Source organism: Tasmannia lanceolata, unplaced genomic scaffold (genome assembly GCF_043159265.1).
Source record: "Tasmannia lanceolata isolate RefF3 unplaced genomic scaffold, GAP_Taslan_0.1 ptg000018l, whole genome shotgun sequence".
In the NCBI taxonomy this organism is placed as follows: domain Eukaryota; kingdom Viridiplantae; phylum Streptophyta; class Magnoliopsida; order Canellales; family Winteraceae; genus Tasmannia; species Tasmannia lanceolata.
This window is the reverse complement of record NW_027518695.1, coordinates 21,786,575-21,799,763: the sequence shown is the minus strand read 5'-3', so window position 1 is coordinate 21,799,763 and position 13,189 is coordinate 21,786,575. Positions and strand designations below refer to the sequence as shown.

At 41.5% G+C, this 13,189-nt stretch overlaps 1 long non-coding RNA gene across 1 annotated transcript; it reads right to left on the bottom strand.

Moving 5' to 3' along the window:
• Positions 1-2,180: 2,180 nt before the first annotated feature.
• Positions 2,181-11,659, bottom strand: LOC143851831 (uncharacterized). Its single transcript, XR_013236523.1, has 2 exons — positions 10,863-11,659; positions 2,181-3,593 (listed from the first exon to the last, which is right to left on the bottom strand). It is a non-coding gene; the product is annotated as an uncharacterized LOC143851831 (long non-coding RNA).
• Between the last annotated feature and the right edge of the window lie 1,530 nt (positions 11,660-13,189).

Below are 13,189 nucleotides of genomic sequence, written 5' to 3'. Positions count from 1 at the left end.
CGGGCTCAAGGAAAAGACGAGACCATTCACAAATGGCCTCGAGAAAAGAGGCACCGTTCACAAACGGGCTCAAAGAATTTAGAGGTTTTCATGAATTTGAATTCGACGTAGAATTGGATTTTTTTTTAATTAAGGATTTGGATTTGATAAATTTTTTTTTATTTTTGGAAAATGAGGTACCGTCCGCAAACGGGCTCAAGGAGAAGATGAGACCATTCACAAATGGCCTCGAGAAAAGAGGCACCGTTCACAAACGGGCTCAAAGAGGACATGAGACCATTCACAAATGGACTCAGAGAATGAGAAACCTGTTCACAAACGGGTTCAGGGAGAAGACGAGACCATTCACAAATGGACTCGAGAAATGAGGCACCTTTCACAAAAGGGCTCAAAGAGGACATGAGATTTTTCATGAACTTGAATTTGACGTAAGATTGGATTTGTTTGAATCAGGGATTGGATTTGATGAATTTTTATTTTTGGGAAATGAGGTACCGTCAGCAAACGGGCTCAAGGAGAAGACGAGACCATTCACAAATGGCCTCGAGAAAAGAGGCACCGTTCACAAACGGGCTCGAAGAATTTAGAGGTTTTCATGAATTTGAATTTGACGTAGAATTGGATTTGATGAATTTTGGATTTTTTTTTTTTTTTTTTTTGAACTCAATGAAATCGGGGACATTATAGATCGCGCCCAGTAAAGACAGTGGAAACCAAGACTTTGACGAATGATGAGACGACCAACCTTATGAACGAAGAACCATTAGTAACAAGGATGGATTAGGAACACTTTTATGAAACTTCAACAAGATTTTTCTCAATGAGACTGTTGGTCTTGTCTTCTGGGGATTTTGATAACTGAAACCTTGAACAAGACATTTGAGATTGGTAATTTAGAACAATGGCTCTCTCGGATATAATCATGGAAAAGTGGGATTTGCCTCTTGACAGGTGTTTAGATAAACATTTCTTGACCAGGATAGTATTTAACAAACTGGAAGGAGATTCCGAATTTTAATGGTTCGTCTTTCTGAGAAATTGGCTCAACCACCATTGCATCTGGGGCTCTTCCAAGCTTAAGGTGCCTTCCTGGGGTATGATCTTTTTACGGAAGCTGGGCTTTCTGATGTTTCTACTTCTGAACTCTTCTGAGTTGATCTTCTTTGAAATGTAGCTGTTTGACTAGATTCTCGAACCCTTTCAGGTATAATTGCAGGGAGCTGCCTAGGCCGGGCCTCCTTCACCGAGACAGTTGCATCATTTGGACACCAGGACGACGATTGACTCTTTCTAAAGAGAAAACTTAGATAAAATGCACTACTCAAAAGATTGAGCAGCTCTGAAGGAGTGAACATAGAATGACAAAGATTGACTGACTACACTGACAGACACAGTAATACTTCTGACTTAGTTAATATTTTATTTGGTAAGTCTATCCTTTCAAGGAATGTTTTTTTTCAATTGGTGCACATGGGACTTCTTCCTTGAAACAGTAATGCCTCAAGGATTTAATTACGCCCCCTAAGATTGCTTAGCTTCAATGCCCCCAGTTTTGAGGATATCACTTGAATTTGCTTGAACTTCAGTTGATCTTCAGTCTTGATACCAGCTGTAGCCTTCTTATAATGATTCTCTTACCGTGACCAAGTCACCTCTTCGGGGTTTTTAACTTGGCGGACCGCGCTAGCCTTAACTTTTGCCTGAACCACCATTCTAGGTTTTCGATCCAGCAGGCTATCCCCTTAGCTTTTGCCTAAGCCGCCCTTTCGGGTTTTCAACTTAGCAGGGGAATGATCTTAAATTTTGCCTAGACCGCCCTTTCAGGTTTTCAGTCTAGCAGATCTTCAAACTCCGTTCGTTTTCTTATTCATCATTTTTTTTTATTGTGTCTCGGGACCTAGCTCATTAGTTCTGAACACCAGAAGGACTTTATAGGTAGGATAGGGCTTTTCAAAGAATGGCTTAAGGTTCAACAAAGATTTCGACCGAACCTGTGAACAGGTTGCCTACATATCCCAAGGTAGGAATCAGGTCGTGTGTAGGTCAAGGCGAATGCCCCTAGTTTGAAGATCAATTGTTTGAAGGTTAATTGATTTTTTTCCTTTTTTCTTTTCTTTCTGGAACAATTAACTTCTCTTCTTTTGGAACTTGTCCCTCTTTTTTTTTTCTGGAACGATTGATTTTTCTTTTTCTTTTTTTTTTTGAATCGACCGAACTCGGTTTAACCGAGCTGCCTACGTACCCCAGTGTAGGGATCAGGTCTCGCGTAGTTCGGGGGAATGCCCCAAGTTTGATGGGTTTTCAAGAAAATTTGATTTAGGCTCGAAGGGTTTGCAAATCGGTATTCTTTTGACATTGGGTTTTGATTTTGGGATTTAATCGGCCAAAGGAGGCCTTTCGATGTTCAGATTGGGAATCGATCTAGGTTACTAGAGTCCCTCTGGTACTGATTATTTTTTTTTTCTTTTTTGTTTTTTTTTTTTTTTCGCGGAGTTTGACGGCATTTCCAGGTAAGAGATAATGGATCTTCTTCTTTCAAGATTCTAATACGTGCTTTTGACTTTCATAGAGCGAAACTTGTTCTTTGACATCCTCCATCTATGGATTCGTACTCTCGATATCTGATGATCACTTTTCATTGTTTGCTCTTGAACTTTTCATCTTGAATTTGTTGGCTTTATGAATTTGAGAACCAAGGTCATTGATTGGAAATATGAAAGTTGTTTCCACTCTATGCCCCTTGTATAGCATATATCTTCTCACTTTCTTCATTTTCTTTGAGCTTTCCATCTATGTCTTGCCCCTGGTATCGGTTGTAGCTTTTCTAAACAATCTTCTTATTCTTGAAATAATTTTATCAATTCTTCACACTCTTTAGAGGGTAATGTATTTTCAATCGGCATTCACTGAATCAAAGTTTCAGTGCCAGTGTTTATCATTTCAATTTCATCTTTGAAAGGTTGGGATTGGCGCTCCTCCTCTCGTTCAAGTAATTGCTGTGACTCAAGTGGAGTTTCGTCAATTTTGTCCTCATTTGAGGAGGGAGTCTTATTTTAAGATCAGAAGCACACTTAAGAACAGACACAAGTGAACTTTTTGGAACTGACTGAAATTTTATTTAAAGAAAAGCTATTACATCAGACGACCTATCCTGAACATGCTCACGATTCACAACTCTAAATAAGAAAGAGAAACAGAAGATAACTTGCCTGGACTAGGCATTGACCTTTAACTGTAAGACCGGACTCAACAATTATACTGACCATGATGACTGACTCAACATAAAATAGTAAGTGACTAAAACTTTAACTGCTGCAACTGTTTGGCGTTGAAGGCTCGGCGAAGGCTGGTTCGTTCTGAACATCATCATGGCTGATACTTTCAATTTTGGACAATGATGACTGATTCGCATAGGGAAATGCCCCTAGCTCAATGATTCTGAGAGTGAACTCTGAAGGACTTAGCAAAATAATCTTGAAAAAGGTAGCCCCTAGAGGAGGAACAGACCAGGGGTACAAGCAAGATTGGATTATCTGGACCAGGCATGATCAGATCATGAGAACGCATAATCGAAAGATTGTGAGATTCTGCATCTGCCAGTTAGGGGATGGCATGAAGATACGATCGAATCGTATGACAGAAGAACGAAAGACGCACGATCAAAAGATTAGATGAGATAGCATAAGATTGCTTTCAACGGATAGATCATGAATGACTAATCCTATGAGATCTTTGAAAATTATGGGATTTATATCCTAACCCAAAGGGAAATTTTTTTTTTTTTTCACATTTTATCAGTGTTACCTGAAGGCATCAACCCTAATCCTAATCTATCGGAGTGGAGAGAGAATCTCGACTCATGACTTTGTTCGTGTATCTAAGGACCGATCGTGACCATTGGAAGATGGACCACGGCCTAATCTAGACACCAATGGGTAGGATATCCTAAACTAGGCTCACACACATGATGCACATGTGTTCGTATACTACATGCATGTGTGGGTTAATCTAGGGGTAAGGCCAAGAGTTCCCTTAGCGCGAATCCCTGTTCGATATACTGTACCAGTGTCCGGCGTATCAGTACGTGAACAAGAGATCCGTTTACGTACCATAAAGGTACTAGGCTAAGGGTGGAATGCTTCTCTAGCACAGAGGCACCAGGTGATGAAATCCCAGTCAACCATGCTAGATAACACTCCGGGTTCCTAAAATAGGACGTGTGTGCACGTGAGATGCAAGAGTTTAGATGCAAGTGATGTAAGTGTGTGCAATATGTTTGCGCAATCTATGATGCCCTCAGGTTTTGTTAGGTTAAGTTCGAGTAAAATGTGATGAGAAAATAAAACAAGACAAACTAATCTAACAAGTATAGAGTTTTTATGAGCCAGTTAAATTAAATTCAAATGAATTATCTTTTGAAATTTTAATGAAGTTAGGTGGTCCCCAGCAGAGTCGCCAGACTGTGGGACATGATCCCGCGAGAGGGGCGTGGGGCGCGAGCCGCCGCGCGCTCTCCTTTTTGAGTCTTCTCAAACAATTCTTTACCCGTTTTGAATGATCTGGCTCTCGATTCCAGGATAAAAACTCGATGTATCATCATCCTCTCCGGTATTGAAAGTTTGAGTCTTCTCAAACATTCTTTACCCGTTTTGAAATCCGGTATTGAAAATTTGAGTCTTCTCAAATATGCTCTACCCGTCTTGTATTCCGGTATTGAAAGTTTGAGTCTTCTCAAACATTCTTTACCCGTTTTGAAATCCGGTATTGAAAATTTGAGTCTTCTCAAATATGCTCTACCCGTCTTGTATTCCGGTATTGAAAGTTTGAGTCTTCTCAAACATTCTTTACCCGTTTTGAAATCCGGTATCGAAAATTTGGGTCTTCTCAAATATTCTCTACCCGTCTTGTATTCCGGTATTGATAGTTTGAGTCTTCTCAAATATTCCTTACCCGTTTTGAATGATCTGGCTCTCGATTCCAGGATAAAAACTCGATGTATCCGGTATTGATAGTTTGAGTCTTCTCAAACATTCTCTACCCATCTTGTATTCCGGTTTTGATAGTTTGAGTTTTCTCAAACGTTCTCTGCCCGTCTTGTAGTCCGGTATTGAAAGTTTGAGTTTTCTCAAAATACTTCTTTACCCGTTTTGGTAATTTCATAATCCGGTTTTGAGTCTTCTCAAGTATTCTTTACTCGTTTTAGCACTCGATAATTAGCCAAGTGATTCTTGGTTTAAATTGTCAATCAAAATCTTCATTCGTCCATGCAAGCACCGAGTTAAGAGTCGGTGAGAGGTTATCTCCCTTTTGTTTTCAGTCTTTGAGTCTCGTAGTGTTATTCTGTTGTTTCACCCTTGTGAATACCATTTTAAAATCAAAACCCAAAAATTTGCTTTTTCTTATTTTCGGGCCGGCCAAAATGTGTTGTCTTGTCAGCTTTGCCATTCGTGTGACAAGCACACTCTGCCAAAGAGGGGCATCTGTAGACACCCCATTTTGACCGTGCCCTGCACCTCCTTATTTTGTGCATAACCTTTTCAAATCAGTGTGTGTGGACCCCAAATTACACCCTAGGCTAGCTTAGGGTCCCACCGAGGTCCCTGTAAAATTCCATCGCGATCCGAGCCCGTTTGCCTAGCAAACGAGCTAAGGCAGTGTCATGGGGCAAGTTCAGAAGAGTGGCGATTTAGCCAGAAAAGGGGTTGTGCTGGAATCTCAAAAACCAGTTCGAATTAGCCATGACAGGCTGTTCGGGGAGATATAGGGGTATGCAGATTAGTGTACAACTTAATTGAGGGGTGTATTATCCTGAACCAGGGCAATTTCGTAATTTGCGAAGATGCTTTTCTTCTTCTCCAAGTCACCATTAAGCCCTAAGCTAGGTTAGTGAGTGATTAGGACTAGGATTAGTTAGAGGGAATCTTAGTTGGTTATGTTTCTTTTGATCTCAGCCATTGAGTGAAAAGGTGATTTTAACGGTTGAGATCATTTTTCAAAGAAGATATTTTTTTTGCAAATTTTTTCCCCCTGTTTTCTGCTTGGGCCGCCTCTTGCGGAATAATATTTGTCCTAAACTTGCCAAGGGGGCTGTCCGGGAAGGTTTGGGGGTATCAAATATATCATTTCTCGTTTTCTTCTTGGACACCCCCTGCCAGTTAAAAAGTTGCTAAAAATTACACTAGAGGTGGTTGTCCAAGTAGAAAAGGGGTGTATTTAATTACATCTTTTCTTTTGTATAAAAAAAAAAAAAGCCATCGAAGCAAATGAGAAAAAGCTCATTTTCGTAGAAAATTGCAGAGAGAGAGAGAGAGAGAAACCCACCTCCTCCGGCCGGCCAACCACCTTCTCCGGCATCCTCCTGGCCAGCCACCTTCTCCGGCCACTCCCCCTTGCCGCCGGCCAACCATCATCCCCACGCTCAAACCCACCTTTGATCATCTCCATCTTCATCTTCTCCAATCTAGCCACCATCCTCATCACCCTAAAAATCCAAACCCACCTCGACCTCCATTAAATCCACCCTCTTCCCTCACCAGCCATCTCTGCAACCCACACCTTTGTTTCAAACAGTGAAACCCCATTCCCTTCCATCGGCCATCACCTCTTCATCTTTCTAAACCCAAACCCCAATCGAATCCGTCCATCTTCTCCGGGCACCTCGCCGGAATCCGGCCAAGCATCCATCGAATCCGAACCCCACAAACATTTCCGGTCCCGAACCTCACCATCTTCAACCTATTTTAGGGAAACCCATCTGCAGAGAGGAGGAGGAAGAGAAAAAACAGAGAGGGAGAAGAGAAGAGCCACCACCCTTTTCTTCTTTTTCTTCTTCTTCTTCTTCTTCTTCTTCTCTTCTTTCAACCGTCACCCCGTCTTCTCCGGTGGACTTTCCGGAATCCGGCAAGGTCCTCACAGCACCACCATCCCCATCCCCCAAACCCATCCCAACCGATATTCCCACCACCATCTTCCACCCATTTGCAGCCACCCAAACCCACTTCAAAAAAAACCACTTCTCCACATATTATTTCCCTCAAAACCCACATTAGCCATCTTCCCACCACCTCCTCGGCCATTTCGGCTGAAATCCGAGAACCTACTCCCAAACCCATCTCCTCTTGTCTGCAAAACCCAATACCCAAACCCATTTCATTTCTTTTCCCAGTTACCATTTAACCCCCAATCGGCCACCTCCTCTGCAAATCGCCATTACTTGTATCTCCGATGGCATCCATTCGATCTTGCCGTAATCACTCTGACCATCTCCCGAATCCAATCCTCACCCTTCTTGGCTGGACATTTGGGGCAGCATTTTAGATTTCTGCTTTGGTTAATTTTTCCTTGTGGATCTTCACCAACAACTCAGGTTCGGCCCTCACCATTTAAGGTATTTCTCATCTTGTGACTTTGATTCTTTGTCCATTCAATAATTCTGTTCCAATTTTATTTTCTTCCATGGCTCACATTATAAGGTCTGTCCCATTCGTCTGCCTGGAAGGAGTTTGTTTCTTATGGTATAATGTGGATTTGATTTTTACATGGTTCCTAGGAGTTATTGTGATTTTAAACTTGATGATCTATGATTACAAATGGATTGAGCAATGGTCTGTGTTAGGAATGGGTTTTGATTTCATACATTGAAATCATATAGTGGCTGCTAGCATACTATTGCAGCGAATCAAGTTCAATGTCCTTAAATTGCTCAGATAACTCCTAAATGATAATACTCTTGGTAATTCGGATAATGTTCAAGTAGCCCAATAGCTTTGCTCGAGGTATTTTCTCTTTAATATTTTCATGTGCAGACTATTGGATTCTTTGATTTGGATCTGGACCAGGGCATATAGTCTAGATTTTTTCATATTTTGTTGCTCATTTTGACATAGAAAGCTGGATCCGAATAAAACTCCTTGGTTAGATTTCTCATATTTGAAGCTTTTTCTGCATTGAGATTTGAATGTGGGTCAAATTCTTTGATCTATATTCTTCACATTCATGACTCATTTGGTATTAGTAAGCTGTGAAATTCAGCCCACAGATTTTCTTGCTTGTCATCAGTTTTGGGTTCTTCTTGTTCATGTCTTTGCTTAATTGTTGTGAAAATTGGATCGTATATTTCACCCGGGTAAGTATCCTCCATTGCTATTAGTCAAATAAGTATCTTCTTCTGTCATCTCACCATACTGATACTGGCAGCCCCACCTTGTTTCGGCATGCGTAGCCCCACTTGGTAGTAACAAGTTCAGCCCTGTTTTTACACAGGTCTAGCCCTGTTTCAGTCCCTGTTTTGGGCGCAATTTGGTTAGCAATTCAGCCCTTGTTATGCACTAGTTCAGTCATTCACTGGTTCAATTTTACTATTTTTGTCTTGGATAATATGCTGATTTTTATAGTTATGGCATTGGGGGTTCACCCTAGTTATTCATACAGTGTAAAGGTTCAATGATATGCTCAAATGTTTACTCCTTATCTGTTTGGTTTGAATACATAATGTTTGGTGCGCTGGTGAGACATATGGTGATTTCATAGTGTTTGCAGAATTTATTTCTTGAGAGGGCGATGAAGGCGATAGCCCAAGCCCATCTTTATGGGACTCGCTCAATCCAAGAAGCGCTCCCCTCTTTTGTTTAGTAGGCCTACCCAACCTTTTGGATTTCTTTTAACCATTTCTTAAAAAAAAAAAAAAAACCCTTCTCTGGGCAATGATAAGGTTACTTGGAGCCTGTCTTTGTGTTTTGTAGCTCACCGTTTTTGCACTTGAATTTGCACAAGTTGATTTCCCCTGTTATGCACCAAAAATTTATAAATATCAGAAATATCATTGCATGCATTTGTATAATTTGTTGAAAATTTAAGCTTCTTCTTTTATGTTAAGTTTTTGAGTTAGGTTCTGAAGATGAATGGACTGTTCAGGTGAGACTATCTTGAAAGCTTATCATTTTTTATTATTATTATTTCATTAGGCTACCCAGCGGCTGGTCTGGGCTAATTATTTTTTATATAAATAAATTGTTTAATTGAAGAAGGAAATCAGATGACTACTCTATTCGATGTTATCGACATGAGTACTGTTTGATTTCAAGGCGGTTTGTAGAAATATTATCATGTGTATTATTGTGGTACCCTGATCCCGCGAGAGGGGTGGGGCGCGAGCCGCCATGCACTCTCTTGGTCTCTAGTACCCACGCGATTGGCGTGTGCTTCTTAGTGTTGATTTAGATTCATCTTTTATGTGAACTTGGGATCACTAAGGCAATCCGAATTCCACATAAAAAAGACTGACAGAGTCGCCACCTAGATGTGGGATCTAGGACCCGTAATTAACCAGAAATCTAGACTCGCTACCTGGTTACAAGAATGGAAGGTATGGGGATTTATCCACCACATGCACCATTCCTGCCCGATAATCGGTCTTCGATTCCAAAAGCTAACTCTTTTAAATTTATTTTAAATGGCTCATTCAACTCTATGTTAATATGTTATCTACGGGACATGCATCCTATGATTTAATTTCAATGTGAATCCTAAATGTGTATTTTGATTTCTTGATTTGTCTGGATTCAATCTAAGTGCAAGTTCTCCTAAGATTCTAATCTCATGGAAGATCCTAAGTGATTTAATTAAGAATTTACAATAAAATTAAAATACAAAACACCACAATTTGTTGTGGTGCCGACTCGCGGTTGGTATGCCATCTGACATCCAAGCTGCCTACGTACCCAAGCCTCACTGGGATCAGAGTCGACGTAGTTCGGTTGGGGAGGTTACTTGGATTTTGGAAAACAGAATTGGTATTTGGATCAGGAATCGGGTTTGTATTTGAGCATTGGACTTGAGATTCAGAAACATTGATTTAGCAATGGGATTTTGGAATTGGGAATTTGCATCAAAGAATTGAGCATATAGGAATCATCAAGGGTTTGAATTTTGGGAATTCAAAATGGGCGGGCTTATGAGATTCGGCCAAATGGATTCAGACATGCGACTCAGATTGTGTTGGAATATGACTTGGTTAGGCAAAAGGGAGGAAGTTCTATTAGGTGTAAAAGGGTATTAGTAGAATAGGGGAATGACTCGGTTGTGACATGGAAGGCCGCAACTTGGTCGAATGCGACTCGGTTGCATTGGGATGGGTTGATTAAGGAATTGGATTGAGTCAACTAAGGGGAGAGTCCAATCAGTTAAAGAGGTTGAGCATACTCGACTAGAGAGTTGGGTCAACTCGACTAGGGAGGTTGGCTAGAGTTGACTCAGTTGAGCTGGGTTGGGATCCCACTTGGTTGGATTGTATTGGGGCGATTTGTCTTAAGCTGCAGGTGGCCTGGCTGGGTTAGATTTAATGTAACCAGATTTATGGATAAATGGTGTGCCTCAGTGAGTGGACAAAGGTATGGCTTGGGTTGATGTGTGGCTATGGTTATAGGGTTTAAGGCTTATGGGTATGGGGTTTAGTGAGTTGGGTCTAAGTTAGGAGCAAACCCGAGACTAGCCATGGTCTAACCAGGAGGAAGCAGGGTACAAACCAGGGTGCGGACCAGGGTGCACCAGGGTGCGAACCAGCAGGGAACCAGGGTGCGAACCAGCAGGGGAACCAGGGTGCAACCAGCAGGGAACCTGGGTGCAACCAGCAGCGAACCTGGGTGCAACCAGGGTCTAACCAGAGTGCGAACCAGCAGGGAACCAGGGTGCGAACCAGTATCGAACCTGGGTGCAACCAGCAACGAACCTGGGTGCAACCAGGGTCTAACCAGAGGCTAACCAGGGGGAAAACAGACCCTACATGCTTCCTAACATGGTTTTTCTTTTAAAGTAAAAGATATGCATGAAAACAGACCCTACATAGAATTGAAATAAATGCCTACCTCTTTGGAAACCCACTTTGTGTTTGATTTTTCTTTGATGGTAATTCCTTGAAGATGATTCCTTGCTTGATAATGACTGCTTTTGATATATATCACCCAACGTATAAAATCACCCGATCCGGCAAGGATGGCCGAACCCTTGAAGAGATGAGGGAGAGGGATGAATTTTCTAAGAGAGGGGTTCTTTTTCTTCTTTTCTTCCTTCTCCTCTTTTGGATGGTGGGATGAGAGGGTATTTATAGGAGAATGGGATAGGAGGTTAGGTGAGGTTAGGTGAGGTTAGGTGAGGTTAGGTAAGGTTAGGTGAGGTTAGGTGGTTAGGTGAGGTTAGGTGAGGTTAGGTGAGGTTTGGATGGTTAGGATGAGAGGAGAGGTTAGGTGAGGTTAGGTGAGGTTTGGATGGTTAGGATGAGAGGAGAGGTTAGGTGATTTTGGATGGTTAGACCTAGGTCGAGATCTGCCATTGATCTAACGATTTACGGAAATCGGGTCTCGGAATGGAATCAGGGTTCGGGCTATGAAGTGACCCTATCTTATTTTGTCCCGATTGATGATCCGTAAAGTCAGATCAAGATATTAATGACCTAAAACATATATTAGGTTATTGTTGGTTAAAGTAAAGCAAAATGTGGGTGTCTACAGATGCCCCTCTTTGGTAGAGACGACGTAGTCATCGAATACCAAAGTTAAAATGACAGAACCATTTTGCGTAACTTTAATCGACAAAGGAACCCCCTAAACACAATGCAACCTAATATAATGCAAGACCTTAGATGAAATCCTAGAATTGGAATGCAATAAAACAAACCCGCTGCGGTGCCGCTGGCAACGAGAGAAATGGGATACCATTTTCAAATGGATTTTCGGAGGGAAAGGAATATCGCTTTTGAACAGCTTCAGAGGAAATGAGACGTCATTTTCAAATGGTCTCAGAGAGAATAATGGATGACTTTTGAAAGATTCTTAATGAAAATGCAGCATCATTTTTGAATGGGCTTGGGCAAGATAAAATACCGTATTTATACGGATTCCAAGGAAATGAGACATCATAGTTGTATGATGTTCAAAGGGTATAAGAGATCATTGTTGTATGGACTTGAAGAGAATGAAATACCGTATTTGTACGGATTCCAAGGAAATGAGACATCATAGTTGTATGATGTTCAAAGGGGATAAGAGACCATAGTTGTATGGACTCGAAGAGAATGAAATACCGTATTTGTACGGATTCCAAGGAAATGAGACATCATAGTTGTATGATGTTCAAAAGGGGATAAGAGACCATAGTTGTATGGACTCGAAGAGAATGAAATACCGTATTTGTACGGATTCCAAGGGAATGAGACATCATAGTTGTATGATGTTCAGAGAGTATAAGAGACCATAGTTGTATGGACTCGAAGAGAATGAAATACCGTATTTGTACGGATTCCAAGGAAATGAGACATCATAGATGTATGATGTTCAAAGAGGATAAGAGACCATAGTTGTATGGACTCGAAGAAAAGAGGCACCGTTCACAAACGGGCTCAAGGAGAAGACGAGACCATTCACAAATGGATTCGAGAAATGAGGCACCGTTCACAAACGGGCTCAAGGAGAAGACAAGACCATTCACAAATGGACTCGAGAAATGAGGCACCGTTCACAAACGGGCTCAAAGAGGACACGAGACCATTCACAAATGGACTCAGAAAATGAGGCACCGTTCACAAACGGGCTCAAGGAGAAGATGAGACCATTCACAAACGGACTCAGAGAATGAGACACCGTTCACAAACGGGTTCAAGGAGAAGACGAGACCATTCACAAATGGACTCGAGAAATGAGGCCCCGTTCACAAACGGGCTCGAAGAATTTAGATATTTTTTATGAACTTGAATTTGACGTAGGATTGGATTTTTTTTTTTTTAATTAAGGATTTGGATTTGATAAATTTTTTTATTTTTGGAAAATGAGGTACCGTCCGCAAACGGGCTCAAGGAGAAGACGAGACCATTCACAAATGGATTCGAGAAATGAGGCACCGTTCACAAACGGGCTCAAGGAGAAGACAAGACCATTCACAAATGGACTCGAGAAATGAGGCACCATTCACAAACGGGCTCAAGGAGGACATGAGACCATTCACAAATGGACTCAGAAAATGAGGCACCGTTCACAAACGGGCTCAAGGAGGACATGAGACCATTCACAAATGGACTCAGAAAATGAGGCACCGTTCACAAACGGGCTCAAGGAGAAGACGAGAACATTCCCAAATGGCCTCGAGAAAAGAGGCACCGTTCACAAACGGGCTCGAAGAATTTAGAGGTTTTCATGAATTT